Below are 17,821 nucleotides of genomic sequence, written 5' to 3' on the forward strand. Positions count from 1 at the left end.
AAACTCCAACAGATTTGTTAAATATAGAGTCAAAAGTCATATAGTTATACAGCACAGAACAGGCCCTTCGGCCCATCGTGGCTGTGCCGGCCATCAAGCACCTATCTATCCTAATCCCATTTTACAGCACTTGGCCCGTAGCCTTGTATGCCATGGTGTTTCAAGTGCTCATCTAAATACTTCTTAAATGCTGTAAGCGTTCCTGCCTCTACCACCTCTTCAGGCAGTGTGTTCCAGATTCCAACCACCCTCTGGGTGGAAAAAATGTTTCCTCAAATTCCCTCTAAACCTCCTGCCCCTTACCTTAAATCTATGCCCCCTGGTTATTGATCCCTCCGCTAAGAGAAAACGTTTCTTCCTATCTACCCTGTCTATGCCCCTCATAATTTTGTATAACTCAATCAGGTCCCCCCTCAGCCTTCTCTGCTCTAAGAAAAACAACCCTAGCCTATCCAGTATCTCTGTCTAGCTGAAATGCTCCAGCCCAGGCAACATCATGGTGAATCTCCTCTGCACCCTCTCCAGTGCAATCACCTCCTTCCTATAGTGTGGCGACCAGAACTGTACACAGTACTCCAGCTGTGGCCTAACTAGCATGTCGTACAGCTTCATCATAACCTCCCTGCTCTTATATTCTATGCCTCGGCTATTAAAGGCAGGTACCTCAAATGCCTTCCTAACCACCTTATCTGTGCTGCTGGCTTCAGTGGTCTATGGACAAGTACACCAAGGTCCCTCTGGCCCTCTGCACTTCCTAGGGTCCTACCATCCATTATATATTCCCATGCTAGTCCTCCCAAAATGCATTACCTCACATTTCTCAGGATTAAATTCCATTTGCCACTGCTCTGCCCATCTTACCAGCCCATCTATATCGTCCTGTAATCTAAGGATATCCTCCTCACTATTTACGACACTAATTTCCATGTCATCTGCGAAATTACTGATCATACCTCCTATATTCACGTCTAAATCAGTAAAGTACACTATAAACAGCAAGGATGCCAGCACTGATCCCTGCGCTACACCACTGGTCACAGGCTTCCAATCGCAAAAACAACCCTCAACCATCACCCTCTGCCTCCTGCCATTAAACCAATTTTGGATCCAATTTGCCAAATTGCCCTGGATCCCATGGGCTCTTCTTACCTTCTTGACCAATCTCCCATGCGGGACCTCATCATGATTTCCCTTTCATAAATCCATGTGGACTCTGCCCAATCCTACCATTATTTTTAATTGTCCTGTTATCACATCCTTTATTATAGATTCTAGCATTTTCCCTATGACTGATTTTAGGGCAACAGGCCTGTAGTTCCCGGTTTCCTCTCTCCCTCCTTTCTTAAATAATGAGGTTACGTTTGCCACATTCCAAACTGCAGGAACCATTCCAGAGTCTATAGAATTTTAAAAGATGACCACTATCTACTATCTCTATAGCCACCTCTTTCAACACTATGGGATGTAGATCATCAGGTCGAGAAGATTTATCTACTTTAAGACCCATTAATTTCTTTAGTACGTTTTTTTTAAACTAATATTAATTGCTTGCAGTTCCTTGTTTACACTAGTCCCTTGAATCTCCATTATTTCTGGGAGGTTTTTAGTATTTTCCTCCGTGAAAACAGACGCCAAGAATTTGTTTAGTTTCTCTGCCATTTCCTTATTCTCCACTATAAATTCCCCTGACTCCGCTTGTAATGGACCCACATTTGTCTTTGCTACTCTTTTCCTTTTACCTATAGAAGCTTTTACAGTCCATTTTTATGTTTCTTGCTAGTTTACTCTCATATCCTATTTTCTCTTTTTTAATCTTTCTCTTGGTCCTCCTTTGCAGAATTCCAAAGTGCTCCCAATCCTTAGGCTAACCATTTTTTGGCAACTTTATATGCCTCTTCCTTTGCTCTAATACAATTCCTGATTTCTTTCAATAATCACGGTTGGAACACTTCCCTTGCTGGGTTTTCGTGCATTAAAGGAATGTATTTTTGTTGTAAACAATATATTAGTTCTTTAAGTGTTTGTCATTGTCTGTCTACCATCATACCTTTTAACATTGTTTCCCAATCCAAAATAGCCAATTTGCTTCTCATACCTTCATACCTTAGATTTAAGACTCTAGTTTCTGATTGAACTACATCACTTTCAAACTTTATGTAAAATTTTATCATATTATGGTCACTCTTTCCTAAAGGCTCCTTTATAACAAGATTATTAATTAGCCCTCGTTCAATGCAAAATACTAGATCTAAAATTGCTCTTTCCCTAGTTGGTTCCTTAACGTACTGCTCTAGAAAACTATCTCGCATACATTCTAAGAATTCGTCCTCCACAACATTAGTACTAATAAAACTTACCCAGTCTATATGTGGATCGAAACCCCCCATAGTTATTGTATTACTCTTGTTACATGTACCTCTAATTTCCAGATTTATACTGTGATTTACATTACCACTACTGTTTGGTGGCCTACAAACAACTCCAAATAATGTTTTCTGCCCCTTGCTGTTTCTTAGTTCCACCCAAACTGATTCTATGTCTTGATCTTTAGAACTAAGTTCATCACTCATGACAGTATTAATGCCCTCTGTCATTAACAGAGCTACCCTATCACCTTGTCCCAGCTTCCTGTCCTTCCTGAATGTCACATACCCTTGGATATTCAGGTCCCAGCTTTGGTTTCCTTATATCCACATCTCTGTAATGACTATCAGGTCACACTTATGAGTTTCTATTTGAGTTGACAATTCATCTGTTTTATTGTGAATGCTGCAGGTACTCAGATATAGAAACCTTAATTCAGTTTTTTTTAAAAAACTGTTTTCGTAAACTCTGGCCCTATCTGCTGGCACACTCTTAAGTTTGCAGTCCCTGTCCCTGCCACACTCTGATCATCATTACCTTTATTGCTACCTTGATCGATTGCCTTGTCATTTCCCTTTAATTTACTCAGTCTTTCTCTACATGATCCTTCCCCCCTCTACATAGTTTAAAGCCCTCTCTACTTCCCTAGTTATACGACTCGCTGGAACACTGGCCCCAGCATGATTCAGGTGAAGTCCAACCCAATGGTACAGCCTCCACTTTCCCCAGTACTGGTGCCAGTGCCCGACAAACCAGAACACACTGCTCCCACATCAGTGTTTGAGCCATGCATTCACCTCTCTAATCTTATTTACCCTATGCCAATTTGCACATGGCTCAGATAAGAATCCAGAGATTATTACCTTTGAGGTTCTGCTTTTTAATTTGGTGCCTAGCTCCTCATACTCCCGATGCAGAATCTCTTTCCTAGTCCTATCTATGCCATTGGTACCTACGTGAACCACGACCCCTGGATCCTCCCCCTCCCACTGCAAGTTCCTCTCCAGCCCTGAGCAGATGTCCCAAACTCTGGCACCGGGCAGGCAACACAACCTTCTGGACTCTTGCTCCCGGCTGCAGAGAATGGTGTCTACCCCCGTGACTATATTGCCCCCACTACCACTATATTCCTTGAACTCCCCCCCCACTTGAATGGCTTCCAGTACCATGGTGCCATGGTTAGTCTGCTCATCCACATTACAGCCCTCACTCTTGTCCATATAAGCTGCAAGAATCTCGAACTTGTTGCTCATTTGCAAGGGCTGAGGCTGCTCCACTCCCACCTTTGCAATCCCCTTATCTGCCTGTCCCTGACCATTGACCAAATCAGACGATCCTATCCCAAGGGGTGTGACTGTCTTCTGGAACAAAGTGTCCAGGTAACTTTCCCCCTTTCTGATGCATCACAATGGTCAGTGAATGGGACTCTGATTTCTGTAGCTGTCTCTTGGAAATACGTTGACACTGCCCGATGAGACCTTTATAGTAAAAGCTTTGCGTTACAAGCTCCACTGTTTTAGGTGTTGAGAGGAGCTATTTTAAGGGACATGTTTGATTTTAGAAACTAGTCAATTTTTAAAAAATCTAAATACCTTAAAGGATTAAGATGAAAAATATAATAGTTTTTTAATCAGCCACAGCATATAGCTATTAATGTACTGACTTTTATAATCCCAATTCATATATAAAACTTATAATACTGAGGTTTCCTGAATTAAGTAACTAAAGTTTGATTTTTTTTCAATGATAAAGTATCAGCTACATAATTAAACATATTTTTGCAAACTCATCATTATTCAGTATGTTTAAGTGCAATTGTAAGCTGGTAGTTTAAAAAAATTCTGTCTCAGCAATTATGAAAGACAAAATGGAAGCATTCTACTTCCATTCAGACACTTGCGTTGTGCACTCTCAAACCCCACATTCCTTAAACTATGTAATATTGGCTTTTTTGACCAACAGAACATATAGTATAGCCAGTATATAGTCTAAATCTTTGCTTCTGGTGAAGTGGATAGACATGTATGACTATATAAATTTAAATGCTAATCATGATCATATTTATTGTGAAAATAGATGTGAAGCAAAATAATTCTTTCTACAGGTTAGTGTTCCCAGTCCAATAGCAAAGCCTCTTCAGGCTTCAAAAGTCACATCTTTTCATAATTCTTGTTGAACACAAGAAATTTAGCATACGGATCTTTCAACACAGTGGCTAAATCAGCAAATCTTTAGGAAAAACACCGAGAAGGCTGACGTTAGCACTTCACTCAAAAATCCACACACATTCCAATTCTCCTAGTTTTTGCCTCACGTAAAAAAGCATCTCCAATTCTCTTTAACTTCTTCAAAAAAAATATAATTCACTAAGTAGGATGTGTTAGCACAGATGTGGATAGGACTATTATAACAAAAAAAATTATCTCAAAATTAAACTTCTTTCAATTCTACTGCCCTCACCCATGATATTGATGAAAAGAACTTCTTACAACTTCATTAAAAATACTATTTTCAATTTGTGTTAGCTGAGCACACTGAAGCCACATACTGCCACCCTGAAGTTTTTATTTTCCATATACTCCATTACATCGTGCTCAGGCAGATATTACAGGAATCTTTGTACCTGATGCTGAAATTTCACAGACCAAGTAAAAGTACTCAACTAATGGTCCATGATTCCAATAAAGTTATGTTAAGTTAAACACAGCCTTACGCTGCCATAGTACTAGCTTCGTGTTCTTTTACATTATGAAATCAACTTAATATGGAGTCAGTGGCTCACAAGAACCCAAGATATTTGCTGTTGATAAAATTGAGATATTCCAAAGTTTAGAATTCTCAATATACAAGACCTCTGTTTATTAACAAGTTATGTTTCTCCGTTGTCAACGGTTTCACTGATGATGTACATACATTAATTGTTCAACCCGTCACCTACTTGAACAAAAATCTAATAAGCGGATTTTGCACTTTTCAACACTATTAATAGAAACATTAGCTGCCTGCAAGTGGTTGTATTTTTAAATATTCAGAAGCAATTTAAAAATTAAATACAAATACTCTATTTAAAAACCTATAGATATCATTCCATATTCAAAAGGGTTGAACAGGTTATTCTCCTGTGGAAAGAGTTCACTGAAGTGGACCAATGTTATACTTCCTCAATCTGATCTGTACGCCAACAATGTCATGTTCAAAAATATGGTCATCGTGGTATTGATTTTATATTCTAAATTTTATGTTCTGAAAATGAAGTACATCTATAAGAAATTTACTTCCTCTAATAACAATTCAGTATTATAGTGCTGAACATTGTATAACAAAATACCTTATTTGCCATACCAGTATTATAAAAAAAAGATTAGCACTTTTCTGGAATGTCATATTTGTACTGCAAATCCATAGAAGCATATTTTATAAGAAGTTCCTTCAGAAGAAAGTCACATCACATTATAGGATTTGTGTCTTTTGTTCTGAACCATGTCAAATGTTACTCAGAATTTAGCACAAACCAGAAGCAGCACAATTACTTTCAAATTAATTTATAATGTGCCAGATAACATTCTTCTAAACACAATTAAGATGTTTGCTCCATGTTAATTTTGCATTTTGTGTCAAAAGAACTTCTGAAGCTCAACTTGTTTTTTTCTTTGAGTACGACTGCTAGATATGACAAACTTCAGTGCTACATTCATGTTTCAGTTCCTCTAAGTTGCTTGTGGTTTTAACTAGAGTATTCTGTATTCTAAAGCTTCATCTGCTGAAGACGTTTTGAAACTTTAAGACTTAGATTGGCAACAAATAATTAAAATATTGGAAATGCCAAAAGGGACTATTTATCAATGTTTAATGTTTAAATTAACTTTGCTTACCTTCAGAATGTTTCAGTCTATTTCAAAGATTTAAATTTGTACAGTTCCCTGAATTTCTTTCTGCCTGCTTCCTGTTAGCTGCATGTTGAACGTCAGACTTCCTCACCGCACCTCATTCGAGATCAGTGCTTTCACAGCAGTGGTTAGACTCATAGTGGAACAACACTATTGGCTTGTTTCCACCTTTCAAAATCACACACTGGTATAACAGTAAATGTAATGGTGACCTAAAAATAAACGTCTTTATAACACTTGTCATATACTTCTGCCTGAAATATATTTGCGATTTCTGCCATATACCCTAAACTACTGATTTGAAAAAAAAGACTTGCATTTATACAACACCTGTCACGACCTCTCAGGATGTCCCAAAGCACTTTACAGCCAATGAAGTACTTTTGAAGTGCAACCACTGTTGTAATGTTGGAATGCATTTACATGCAAATGCAGGTTATTGTACCCAGTTTAAAGAAGTCATTTGTTTTTATTTGATATTTCTGATAATGACACTTTAAGATTTCATATCTTCACAAACCTCCTGGAAATAAAAACAGCTATGCTAGGATTCATTGGCTTTCCAGAACTGTAACTTATAAGTTGAAACAGCAGTGCTTGTGACAGCAGTATTTATAGCTGAACCAAACTGTGGGGAGTCTTTTATGTTCACATCAAAACATAAAACATATTTAACGGGAGTCATTTTTCTTATACACTTTTTGCTGAGATCTAATTTATACTTCCTATATTTTTGCAAGAGTTTTTTTTTAAATGTTCAAGTGTCTTACATTTGCTGAGTTACTTGATCCACAAAGGAAGCAGCCAACATCCTTTTGACAGCTTGCTACACAGCAGAAAGCTGCTCAATTTCCTCTTAAGTTTTTTTTAGTGTTCTGTCATCTGCAAAGTTTACATATCTGAGCAAACTGAAGTACATTTGAGTTTCAAGTCACTCACATAAAAGAGTATCTGTACATATTCAGATGGATACTCAAATATAAACGTACATTCCCCTCTCACTGTAAACATATGGACATGCCAGTCAGACTAAGTAATACATGAATGGACTTGAGAAAATTTCAAAGTATGTGGACTCCTTTCTTGTGGGCTCACTGCATCCTATTTTCCATCCGTTTCTGTTCTGTTGCCCCACTCCCTGCTGATTGGCACACTCAACTTTCCCGGAACAGAGAATTATTAGTCCTCCAAAATTGCTCCGACAACACAACCGACCACTTTCTAAAGCTTCCGAAGTCACCATAAATACAGTGCATTAATCAGCGTTACTAATATCAAAATACTAAATGTGACAGCTTAACTGTTAGATACTATTTAAATATTGTACTCCTTCACATTACAAATCTGGTTACAAGAGAATTAAACTAAAAATAATCAGGTGCAATAGCCTTTATTCTGTGATTTAAAGTCATCCATGCAGCAGCAGATGAACTCAGAAGGGGCGGAGTCAGACAATGTTACAGAGGTGGAAATAGGCGGATTTAGTGAAGGTATGGATACGTGGTTGGAAGCTCACCTCGGGGCAAATATGACACCAAGGTTGCAAACAGTCTGGTTCAGTCTCAGACAGTTGCCAGGGAGAGGGGTGGAGTTGGTAGCTTGAGAACAGAGTTTGTTGCAGGGGCCGAAAACAATGGCTTTGGGTTCCCAATAAATAATTGGAGGAAAGTTTTGCTTATCCAGTACTGCATGTCAGATAAGCAGTTTGATAAATTAGAGACAGTGGAGGAGCCAGGAGGCGTGGTGTTGAGGCAGAGTTGGGTGCTGTCAGCATACACAAGAAAACTGACAATGCGTAACCACTATCTGGATAAAGAAGCTTCTCGTGAATTTCCTATCGGATTTCTAAGTGACTATCTTATATTTATGATGCATACATTCTGGTCTCAGACTGTCTGCAAGTGAAAACATCTTACAACTACCTTATCAAACATTTTCATAATCTTAAAGACTTCTATCAGGTTACCTCCCAGCCTTCTGTCTTCTAGAGTAAAGAGGTCCAGTCTGTTCAATCTTTCCTAATAGAGATAGCCTCTCAGATCTGGTATCATCCTAGTAAATCTTTCTTTGGTGCTTCCACATTCTCTATAATCTGGAGACCAGACTGTTTACAATATTCCAAGTGTGGTCCAAGCAAGGTTCTATACAAGTTTAACATAACCTTCCTAACTTTCAAATCTATCTCTCTAAAAATGAATGACAGTACATTAACCAGCGTTGCTATCTTAAATGGTTTGTTTATCTGTACCAACAGATCTCTCTGCTCTACTACGCATTTAGACACTTACTTTTCAAGCCGTATGTAACCATCTCACTCTTGCTGCTAAAATGTACCACCCCAAATTTATCAGTTAAAGTTAAAATTAAATCATAGGGGATAGTAAAACTAAAGAAGTCTGAATTTTTAAGGAAATTAAAATCTAAAGTTTTTAATAAGAGTTAAGTAACCTCCCTATAAAATAAAGTAACTTCAGCACAGGATAAGCAGCTGGTGAGTCTTTACTTATTTAAATAGTAAATGTAATAGTCTAACAGAGACATGGAAGGGCAACTCAGACCTGTGGAGTGGACAGCCTGTTCCATATGGGAACTCTGGGATGCTTCTCATGTCCTGGACAACCATATCTGCAGGAAGTAGCTCTGGGTTTCAGAGTTTGAGCGACAACTGGCATCCTGGTGGCTCATCCGCAAGAATGAGAATTTCATGGATAGCATGTTTATAGATGTGGTCACCCTGCAGTTTAAGGGTATGCAGGCAGAGAGGGAATGGGTGACCGCCAGGCTGTCAAGGAGGACCAGTCAGGTAGAATAGGCATCCCTGAGTGCATCTCACCCTCCAACCAGTATTCTTAATACTGGTGAGAGTGATGGTCCATCTGGGATGTACAGCCAGAGCCTAGTCCATGGCACTACGGCTGGCTCAGATGTATGGGGAGGGCAGAAGATTAGAAAAGCAATCGCGATAGGGGATTCGATAGGCGAATAGACAGGCGCTTTTGCGGCTGCAAACGTGAATCCACGATGATGGGTTGCCTCCCTGGTGCCAGGGTCAAGGATGCCACTGAACAGCTGCAAAGCACTGAGAGAGGAGGGTGAACAGCCAGCAGTCATGGTCCATATTGATATTAATGACATAGGTAGAAAGAGATGAGGTCCTGCAGACAGAATTTACAGAGTTCGGGAAGAAACTAGCAAACAGGACCTTAAAGGTAGTAACCTCTGGATTACTTCCAGAACCACATGCTCCCGAGTATAGAAATAGGAGGACAGAGCAAATGTATGTGTGGCTGGAGAGATGGTGCAGGAAGGAGGCTTTAGATTCCTGGGACATTGGGACTGATTCTGGGAGAGATGGGGCCTGTATAAGCCGGACGAATTGCACCTGAACAGAGCTGGGACTAATGTCCTTGCGGGGCAATTTATTATTGCTATTGGGGAGGATTTAAACTAACTTGGTCGGGGTGTGGGAACCAGGAGGTAATATTAGACAGGAAAGCCAAGGTGCACAGAGAATTGGGAAAGACAGATGGCACTAGAGGAGGGAATAGCAACGTATTATGTGGAGTCAGATTAAGACAGAAAGTAATAAGGTCTAAATTAGATTTCCTGTGCATCTACGTGAATGCGCAGAGTGTAGTAAGTTGCAGATGCAGATAGCTATGTGGAAATATGATGTGTTGTGGCAATAACAGAGCCCCGGCTCAAAAAGGGGCAGGACAGGGTACTAAATATTCCTGGAGACAAGATGTTCAGGAAAGATAGGCAAGGAAGGAAAGGAGGAGAGATGGCAGTATTGATTAAGGAGAACATTACAGGGCTGGGGACAGAAGATGTTCCAGAGGAGTCAAGGACAGAATCTATTTGGTTGGAGCCAAGAAACAATAGAGGTAATATTACATTGCTGGGTGTATTCTGTAGACCACCAATTAATAGGAAAGATACAGTGGAACAGATTTGTAACAACATTACAAACAGGTGCAAACATTATAGAGTAGTTATAATGGAGACTTTAATTATCCTGATATAGACCGGGATAGTAATAGTGTAAAGGGCAGGGAGGGGCAAGAGTTTATGAATTGTGTTCAGGAAAATGTTCTAGATCAGTATGTTTCCAGTCTAGTGACAAAGGAGGCACTGCTGGACCTGGTTCTATGGAATGAGGTGGGTCAAGTGCATCAAGGGCCAGTAGGGTAACATTTAGGGGACAATGAGCATAGGAACATTAGGTTTAGGTTGGCTTTGGAAAAGGACAAGCAGCTGATTTGATTGTAACCTCGATTCCACAGTCCCATCTACCCCATAACCTTTCACCCCCTTGCTTATCAAGAATCTATCTACCTCTGCCTTAAAAATATTCAAAGACTCTGCTTCCACTGCTTTGTGAGGAAAAAAGTTCCAAAGACTCACGAGAAAAAAATTCTCCTCAACTCTGCCTTAAGTGGGACCCTTTTTCAATAGTGGCCCCTAGTTCTAGATCTCCCAAAAGAGAAACATCCTTTCCACATCCATCCTGTCAAGACCCCTCAGGATCTTATATGCTTCAATCAAGTCGCCTCTTACTCTTCTAAAGTCCAGCAGGCACAACCCTAGATTGTCCAACCTTTCCTCATAAGACAACCTGCCCATTCCAGGTATTAGTCTAGTAAACCTACTCTGAAATGCTTCCAACGCATTTATATCCTTCCTTAAATAAAGAGATCAATACTGTAAACAGTACTCCAAATGTGGTTTTACCAAAGCCCTGTATAACTGTAGCATAACCTCTCTACTTTTGCATTCAATTTTCCTCGCAATAAACAACAACATTCTATTACCTTTCCTAATTAGATGCTGAACCTGCATACTAACCTTTTGTGATTCCTGTATTAGGACACCCAAATCCCTCTGCATCCGAGCTCTGCAATCTCTCGCCATTTAGATAATATGCTTCTTTGTTAATCTTCCTACCAAAATGGACAATTCCACATTTTGCCACATTATACTTCATTTGCCAGGTCTTTGCCCACACACTTAACCTATCTATATCCCTTTATAGCCTCCTTATGTCCTCTTTACAACTATTTTCCTACCTATCTTTGTGTCATCAGCAAATTTAGCAACCAAACCTTCGGTCCCTTCATTCAAGTCATTTATATAAATTATACAAAGTTGAGGCCCCAGCACTGATCCCTGAGGCACACCACTCATTACATCTTGCCTACCAGAAAATGACCCATTTATGCCTAATCTCTGTTTCCTATTAGCTAGCTAATCTTCTATCCATGCTAATTTGTTACCCCCTACACCATGAGCTTTTATTTTCCACAATAACCTTTGACGTGGCACCTTATCAAATGCCTTCTGGAAACCAGGTACAGTACGTCCACCATTTCCCCTTTATCTACAGCACATGTAACTTCTTCAAAGAACCCCAATAAATTAGTTACACATGATTTCCCTTTCACAGAACCATATCGGCTCTGCCTGATTACCTTGAATTTTTCTAAGTGCCCTGCTATAACGTCTTTAATAATAGCTTCTAACATTTTCCCTAAGACAGATGTTAAGCTAACTGGCCTGTAGTTCCCTGCTTTCTGTCTCCTTCCCTTTTTGAATAAAGGAGTTACATTTGCTATTTTCCAATCTAATGGAACCTTCCCCAAATCTAAGGAATTTTAGAAAATTAAAACTAACACATCAACTATCTCACTAGCCACTTCTTTTAGGATCCTAGGATGAAGTCCACGTAAGAGGCTTGTCAGTAAAGTTAGTCCATGGAAATAAACAGGACAGCAGTAGCATTGATATTAAACTGGCTGAGTGACAGGAAACAATAGTGGTGAATGGTTGTTTTTCGGACTGGAGGAAGGTATACAGTGGGGTTCCCCAGGGGCCAGTGTTAGGACCACTGTTTTTCCTGATATATTAATGAACTAGACTTGGGAGTACAGGACACAATTTCAAAATTTGCAGATAACTCAAAACTTGGAAGTATTATGAACTGTGAGAAGGATAGTGATAAACTTCAAGAGGACACAGACATGCTCGTGGAATGGGCAGACAAGTAGCAAATGAAATTTAATGCAGAGAATATGAAGGCATTAGCAAGTGTACAGAGAAGATTCAGGAGAATGGTTCCACAGATGAGGAACCTTGAGTTACGTGGCTAGACTGGAGAAGCTGGGGCTGTACTCCTTAGAGGAGAGAAGACTAAGAGGAGATTTGATAGAGGTGTTCAAATTCATGAGGGGTTTGGACAGAGTAGAAAAGGAGAAACTGTTCGCATTGCCAAAAGAATAGAGAACCAGAGAGCACCAATTTAAGGTTTTTGGCAAAAGAAGCAATGGCGACGTGAGGAAAAACTTATTTTATGCAGTGAATGGTTAGGATCTGGAATGCACTGCCTGAGAATGTGGTGGAGGCAAATTCAATCATGGCTTTCAAAAGAGAATTGGACAATAATCTGAAGAAAAAACATTTTGCAGGGCTACAGGGAAAAGGCGGGGGAGCGGAACTAGGTAGGTTGCTCTGGCAGACAGCCAGCATAGACAACAGGCCGAATCTTCTGTGCAGTAACCATTCTATGATTTTATATTGATGTTTATTTGCCAATTACACACCCACTCTGCAAGTTTATTAATACCTTCTAATGTCTTCTGGTATTTCATTGCAGTCCTCTATATTAAATACACTCAATATTGGTCTTGCAAACTTTGAAATTGTACTTCTGATTTGAGTCTAAATTGTTTATGTAAATTATGAACGTCAATAGTCCCAGCACCGATTCCTGTGGAACACAACTTCCCACCTTTCATCAGTCTAAGTATCTACCTTCAGTCCCTACTCGGTTTTCTGTTTTGTAGCCAGGTTGCTATCCATTCTGCTACATGTCCCCTGACTCCACATGTTCTGCCCCTTGTCATAAATCTATTATTAAGTAGGCCTGATCAAAGGCCTTCTGAAAATCCAAATCTTTTAATTTTACTGCATTACCCTCGTCTATAATTTCTGTTACTTCCTCAAAGAATTCTTTCAGGTTGGCCAAGCATAACTTTTTAATTTTAAATCCGTGCTATTTTTTAATCATTTTTCAGTTCCTAAATGTTTTTGTATTATATTTTTCAGTAAGGACTGCATTAACTTTCCTACCACTGGTATCAAGTTAATTGGTCCGAAGTTGCCCTCTAGATTTGTTCTAATTTCCTTTTCAAATATATTTGACATACTTACATGTGATTGTTGACATCCATGTCCTGGGACACTGACAAGTATGGACAAAATATCCCAGGTCAGGTCAGTGCAGCTGAATTTGGTGCCCCTCAGACCCAATTTCCTCATCCAAATTTAGAACACTGTTAGGAATATCAAAAAGAAATTCCCATCCTCAGTACTTTGCTACAGTTCTAATTTGAAATACAACCTTCCTTTTGTTGTTTACAGTATGTAAAAAAAAGTGTTCTCATGCAGAAATGGTATCCTTCACAGGAACAAAAACCAATGCAGAGAATAAAATGCAATTAAACATTTATGCTTGCTGAAAAAATTGTCAATATGAATTTCTGCTGAAGAAAGCTGGCAAGCTAGTGGATTTGGCAGCACCCCCCCCCCCCCCCCCCCCCACCATTTTACATGGGTATGGTGAGTGCCAAGCAGAGAAGAGGCAGAAGAATGTGAAATTCAGCCTGGTGCTGAACGAATAAATTTGGCGTATTATAATGGTACTGGTTCTGGCCAATTTTCTTTGCCATGCAACACAATTTGGATGCATTTGTCTGCATATCCAATTTCAGAGCTTTACTCACCTCAGAACAGTGCCTTTCAAAACTAGTACCAATATACAATACACTCTGCAGCTGATCTTTTTAAGAAATTAATTTTTGTTAGCTGAAATATAACAAAATAAATTATTTATTGATTAATCATGGAGGTATATAGGAAATCCACGAATAATGATGGGCACACTACAGGGGAAAATACTACAAATAACTGCAGTATACTGAAAAGGCTTGTATTTGGGAGCACCACAGTCAGTGAAACCCAAACAATTGAAATTCTGATGCTAGCTTGTTCATAATGGTCTAAAATCGCTTTGAATCCAGGCTACTGTTCAGAAAGCCTCTACAAAGTACAATTGTTTTCTGGAAGTTTAAGACTTTTTTCACTAATTTCACTTGTGAATTCTTGGCAGATGTTGTTCATAAACTGCTGAGTTGTGGAATAATTATAATGAAGGCATCTTGCCAAAAATTATTATTCCTGTTATCCATTTAAACTAGCGGGAACACAAAGTCCTTGCACATTACATTGCATTGCTACTAACGTAATTTCATTTTATAAGTGGTTCACAACCACAATGCATAGCGAAAAATAAAACCAGATTTGACTCAACGATTCATTTTCAGTAGCACCCTGTAACAAAACCTAGAAAAGCGCATCATGAAACTAGTTCCAATCAAAATACTCAACTATTTTTAAAAACTTGACCAACATATATATGAATGGTTTATGAGTTCCAGATAATTGTACACATAAATGTATCCACAGCTTCTCTCCTTACTTCTGTAGAAAGATGGAGAGAGTTTGTGTGGCAACTGCTCTCAAAGATTTGGTGACAATGGTGGCGTTGTTCAAATCTACAAATCATATTGTATTTGTCCAATTCTGGGCACCACACTTTAGGAAGGATGTCAAGGTGTAAGAGAGGATGCAGAGGAGATTTACTGGAATGATACCAGGGATATGGGACTTCAGTTACATGGAGAAACTAGAGAAGCTGGGGTTTTCTCATTAGAGCACAGAAGGTCAAGGGAAAATTTAAAAGAGGTGTTCAAAATGATGAATGGTTTTAATGAAGTAAATAAGGAGAAAGTGTATCTAGTGGCAGAAGGATCAGTAACCAGGGGACACAGATTTAAGGGAATTGGCAAAAGAACCAGAGGCGAGAGGAGGAGAAATTTCTTTACACAGCAATCAGGAATGCACTGCCTGAAAGGGTGGTGGAAGCAGAATCAATATGACTTACAAAAAGGGAATTAGATAAATACTTGAAGGAGAAAAAAAAATTGCAAGGAGATGGGGAAACAGCAGTGGAGTGGGACTAACTGGATTGCTCTTCAAAGGAGTCAATGCAGACCTGACGGGCTGAATGACCTCATTCTGTGCTGTACTATTCTATGATTCCATGAAGTAAAATGAATGTTGAGATGAAATATATATTAAGGTCTCACTGGCAAATTTGAGCTTACCTTTTCTTCACTCAGTTAACAGCAGCACATTTGAATAGTGCTTTATCCAGGAATTTTAAAAATGGCCTCAGTTTAAACAGTGGGGCTATGGGGCCAATTAAAAAGTAAAAATACTGTCAAAATCACATCAAGATGCTTCAAATATGGAAAGGAAAAATTGTAAGAGACCTACCAGACTGCATTATGATGGACAGAATACATTGTGCATTGGGACTAGGCACAAGTGCTTCACAATCACGAAAGTGACAGGTCAATGTATTATGTAATCAAGGGTTGAGAACATTGATTAAGTTTTATGGTAGGTCTGAGTGGCAGGTAACTGTTCCAAGCAGTGTGACATAAATGCAGGCAATTCAGTAACACATCCCAAAAATAGGACATATAAAACAATTTCACTGAAGGAGCAAGACCTCGCGATACAGGGCATTGGTGAGACCACACCTGGAGTACTGTGTACAATATTGGTCTCCTTATTTAAGAAAGGATGTAAATGCATTGGAAGCAGATCAGAGAAGGTTTACTGGACCAATACCTTGAATGGGTAGGTTGTCTTATGAGGAAAGATTGGACAGGTTAGGCTTGTATCCACTGGAGTTTAGAAGAGTAAGAGGCGACTTGAGTGAAACATATAACATTCTGAGGGGTCTTGGCAGGGTGGATGTGGAAAGGATGTTTTCTCTTGTGGGAGAATCTAGAACTAGGGGTCACTGTTTAAAATTAAGGGGTCGCCCATTTAAGTCAGATTAGGAGAAATTTTTTCTCTCAGAGGGTCATGAGTCTTTCGAATTCTCTTCCTCAAAAGGCAGTGGAAGCAGAGTCTTTCAATATTTTTAAGGCAGAGGTAGATAGATTCTTGATAAGCAAGGGGGTGAAAGGTTAATGGGGGAAGGTGGGAATGTGGAGTTGAGGTTACGATCAGATCAACCATGATCTTGTTGAATGACGGAGCAGGCTCAAAGGGCCTGCTCCTAATTTGTATGTACATATGTATGTTTGTGAATCATGTGAATCATGCAACTAAGTATATGGCTTTGGATGGAATAATTTAAATGCAGGTTAATAGGCACCAACTAATTTCTTTTCAAAATATCTTATTGACCATTGTAGAATATTCATATTTTTGTGTTCCTTTGAAATACAGATGTGGATCTGCAAATGCTATTTCAGAATTTTTACTCAAGTATTGAGTTATCAAATATGCAGCAACATGAACCTCATATGCAAGCAAACCTAGAAATTCAGCATTAACCATTTCTAGCATTCTTACAGAATATGAAAGTCTGGTTCTGGTGCTGACCACTAGGAAACAGACGACTCATGTCCATTCCATCCTACTGCTTTAAGTTTCTGGTCATCCACTTCCTCTTGTTTTGTAAGTCATCACCCTGATCACAAAATAAATGCTGATGAGGAAGTCAACTTTGCCTATCTCAGTTCATGAGTCCAGAAAGTAGAGCCACAATTCCAACGCCCTTGCCACCCCCACCCGAGTATATAACTGGCTCTTGAAATACTAAGATTTTCTTCCATTAACTTACCTCCAAGTCTATTGCAAATGTTTATCACTCTTAGTGTGAAAAAAATTCTTCTTGACAAATCACCTAAATGCTCCAATTCACCAATCTGAACCCATGCCTACTTATCCCACTATCATGCTTACCTTGAAACACAGCTTTAGATTTATCTTTTCCAAACCATTTAGTATCTTCTATAAAAAGCGTCAACTTAATTGCCTTCTTTCCAAGCTAAAATTGCCCAATTTTGCATGTCTAGGAACAGGAATAGGCCACTCAGCTTCTCGGATCTGTTCCGCCATTCAATGAGGTCATTGCTGATCTGTTTCTTAACTCCACCCATCTACCTTGGCTCCATAGCTTACAGTTCAATTTTCTGAAACTGGTTTTAAAAAATGAAGAAACTATAGGGGAACTGATCATTTGCATTTCTACTACCACGTTTAGAATATAATTGAAGTTCTAGTGACTCGAGGTGGCACAGTGGTTTAGCTTCTTAATGTATCAGTGCGCTGTTCTGAGACTGCCCACAACTTTTTAACCTCTATTCTATGCTCCTCCAACAATAAAATTAAAATGCACATTGAACACAACTCATTCCATTGATTTTGATCCTTATATATCTGGTTCTTATTCTTCTCTGAACCAAGGAATCAGGGTCAAATATAGGTCAATCCTGCATAACATATGAACAGCACATTATAGATACCTGACTTCACTGCCCAAAAACACTTTCAAATTAGAAGTGTGATGAACAAAATGTCTCCGAACTCCTAACCATACACAAGCACAGAAGGGAAAAAGTAATGATGAGACTACACATGTATTTTTG

The 17,821-nt window shown here is 39.1% G+C and overlaps 1 protein-coding gene across 3 annotated transcripts in view; it reads right to left on the bottom strand.

Moving 5' to 3' along the window:
• The window catches only part of LOC137372074 (WAS/WASL-interacting protein family member 1-like), a 127,360-nt gene that overhangs the window by 85,315 nt on the left and 24,224 nt on the right, over positions 1-17,821 (bottom strand). Inside the window, exon 1 of one of the 3 annotated variants that reach the window (XM_068035445.1) lies at positions 6,237-6,387. The exons of the other annotated variants lie outside the window; for them this stretch is intronic. The gene's annotated coding sequence lies outside the window, so the exon portion shown is untranslated. Of the gene's footprint in view, positions 1-6,236; positions 6,388-17,821 lie in introns of those variants that run through there. 3 annotated transcript variants of the gene reach the window in all.

Source organism: Heterodontus francisci, chromosome 7 (genome assembly GCF_036365525.1).
Source record: "Heterodontus francisci isolate sHetFra1 chromosome 7, sHetFra1.hap1, whole genome shotgun sequence".
Lineage (NCBI taxonomy): Eukaryota > Metazoa > Chordata > Chondrichthyes > Heterodontiformes > Heterodontidae > Heterodontus > Heterodontus francisci.